This window comes from Pteropus alecto, unplaced genomic scaffold, assembly GCF_000325575.1.
Source record: "Pteropus alecto unplaced genomic scaffold, ASM32557v1 scaffold94, whole genome shotgun sequence".
NCBI classification, from domain to species: Eukaryota; Metazoa; Chordata; class Mammalia; order Chiroptera; family Pteropodidae; genus Pteropus; species Pteropus alecto.
The window spans coordinates 4,273,509-4,276,529 of record NW_006437736.1 but is presented as its reverse complement, the minus strand read 5'-3'; the positions used below and the strand labels follow the sequence as shown (position 1 = coordinate 4,276,529).

The 3,021-nt window shown below is 44.5% G+C and overlaps 1 non-coding gene across 1 annotated transcript; it reads right to left on the bottom strand.

The window, feature by feature from the left end:
• Positions 1–995: 995 nt before the first annotated feature.
• On the bottom strand, positions 996–1,114 carry LOC112481926. The gene has a single exon (XR_003047128.1). It is a non-coding gene; the product is annotated as a 5S ribosomal RNA (ribosomal RNA).
• Positions 1,115–3,021: the final 1,907 nt, after the last annotated feature.

Sequence of the window (3,021 nt, the reverse complement as noted above, 5' to 3'; positions counted from 1 at the left end):
GGCAATAGCACATTAGTTAATACAGTGTGCTAGACGAGCTAAGCGGGAAAAGTAAAGTGGGGCAAGGGAAACAGCAAGGCTGTGAGATGGGAAGGAAGGTTGCAATTTTAGATTGGGTGATCAAGGAGACCTCACGAAGAAAGTGACATTTGCAGAAAGACCTGAAGGAAATGACGGAGCCAGCCAGTCAAATATCTGGAAGAGGCATCTTCCAGGTAGAGAAAAGGGAGGATGTAAAGGCCCCGGGTGCATCTGAGGAGCAGAGAGGAGGCCAGTGTAGCTGGGATGAGTGAGCAATTCAGCCAAGTATTTATGAAGCCCCCACTATTTATTGAATAAATGATTAAATCAATACAATGCCTGGCACATAGTCAATTCCCAGTACATGCTGCTGTTTTTATCATCATCGTTATTATCACTGTTATCCCTGGATCTCTCCCACCACCGCTACCCAGTACCCAAACCAAGACCTGGCACCTAGTAAGAGCTCAGTAGCAGCTTGGTGAACTGAATTCACTGTCCTGTGTGGACTGGTGCCCCTAACCGATAACACGTGGTCATCCCTCAAAGTTTAGCTGCAATGGAGACTTACTGATTCCTTACTTTGGCCTTTGTTCTGAAAATCCTTAGGTCTTTAAGTGATACCAGGATTGTATGTAAATGTCATATTATGTCACTTTGGTGGAATTTCTCAGTTTTCAAAACGATAAAGAGGGTGAGTCCAGCAGTTCAAATTCTGTGACTTCGGATCAGTTCTGGGCCCCTTCACTTATAGGGACCCCTTAGAGGAATGGCAGGTGCCTGGGCTCTGGGCCCAGCATCTTTTTATCTATCTATTTGTTTGTTTGTTTGTTTGTTTGTTTATCTATCTATCTATCTATTTCTTTATTTAATTTTATTTTTTAGGCGAGGCAACCCTTGGTTGACCTCACAGATTGCAAGGACCTTGTCAGCTTACAGTCGCTTATTATTTTTTTTTTTTTTTTATTTTTTGACACCTACAGCACCTGGTCTTCCTAGGTGGTCTCCCATCCAAGTACTAACCAGGCCTGACCCTGCTTAGTTTCCGAGATCAGATGAGATCGGGCTTGTTCAGGGTGGCATGGCCGTAGACTTTGGCCCAGCATCTTCATGGGCTTTAGAGACCCAGCGCCAAAACTAAGAGCCTGCTCTTTACAACTCAGATTATCCTCTGAAAAGGTTTCTGCTCGGAAGGGGGTGGATGAGAGCGAGGAAATTTAATAACTCACCAGGAAACTTTCAAACACAATGAGCATCACAGTAATTCAGAAAACTTATCTAGTATGTAGAAGAGACTGAAGTAACTAATGATCCAATAAGAGCCTCTGCCAACCCGGAGATTTAAAGTCTCTTAGAAAGGAGGCGCCTTAACGACACAGGATTCTCGTACTTTTCTCAGAGTGAGGAGGTCATGTTATTGCCATCGAATTCAAGCCCCTCTTGTTCCGATAAACCTAGGTCCCCTCGTTCTTTCTTCAAGTGAAAGAAATACCATCCCTCCCTTGATCTATTTCTCTGATGTCTAACGAAGGCAAAGCAGGCAAGAACCACTCAGGAAGCTTTTGATCCAGTTGCCACGTGACTCTACAGGCATTCATCCCCCTTGCAGCTCAAGCCCATCCATCCCTCATCCAGGGGCTTCCAAGACACCCATCCTAAAGCCTGGGCTTTGGGGCTGTGAACAGTGTACAAAGCAGAAGGGCCCTTCTTTGACTGTCCTGGTGTTCTCTCTCATTGTTTCCAAACGTACCCACCCCCAAGGGCAGGCTGGCCTCTCTCTCTTTCCTCTCTAGTACCAGGCAAGTTCTGTCTTCCAGAATGAATGAGCTCTCTCCTCTACCCAACCAAATGCTGCTCTTCCAGGAAGAGAGCACTGGCTTTGGAGTAAGAAAGACATTCTCACTTTACGGAAAAATAAGGCTGGGGCCCAGAAACTTAGCAATTGGCCTAAAGTCACACAGCTCATCCCTATCAAGACTCAGAGTTTAAGACCACATGTGTCTGATTCTAAACCCCTTTCCCTTTCCACCTCACTGCTTCTTGGATGGGTGCCCTCCAAGGAATACTAATTAGCACCCAATCCTAAAATAAATTTTGGCGCCAACTTTTAATATAGGGCAGCATGGAAAACTCATTTTAAATGAGTACTTACTATGCAGAGGCCAGTTTCAAAGTAGTTGCCAAACAGAACTGATATCAATAAATATTTGTGAGTTCACTGAATGAATATCAAAGACGTGAAATTAAGGTAAGTGCATCTTCTGAGAAGTAATGGCATTTTCCATCCTGAGAAAGGAGTTTCTTTGCTCTGTAAACAGATTTACATGAGGATTTTTTTTTAAAATGACTCCGCCTGTGTTATTTTCACAACAGCTGTCCTTGGTTTACAGGCTAAGCTGCCCAGGGGCTGGGATTATCTTTGCTACTGAGCCGAGGCAGCCTGTAGTGAAGCCAGATTTTGCCTTTGCCAAGCGTATGAAGTCCAGGGCTTTGTGAAGTTCAAAGCTTCTCTCCATTTCTCTAAGGAAAAAGGATTCCTTTCGAAAAAGGTACAGCCTCTTTGAAGGTGTCTGAAACTTCTGGGCTTGAAGGATAATGTAGACCTCTTCCTGTTTCTCATCCTGACATGTTTGCGTGTTTACTGTAGAAATGTCTTGCATTAGTTCATCCCAAAGGCGGCCATGAGACAGGCCTGGCATGAGCCAAAGGCTCATTCGAGAGGAAGAAAGGAGAATTAATTAACGTGTCAGGTGCTGAGCCAGGCATTTTATCCTTGATTTCCTGTTGAATCATCACAGCTCTATTAGGTAAATAGTATTAAGTCTGTTTAAGATAGAAAAATAAGACCGAGAGAGGACCAGTGATCTGCCCCAGTACCACAGCCTGCCAAGTGGCAAAATGGAACTGAAACCTACATCGGCCTGAGTCCAAGGACCATGTTCTTTCTACTCTGCCCTTAGAGGCTTCCTGGACCCACAACTAAATTCATCTTGGCATTGA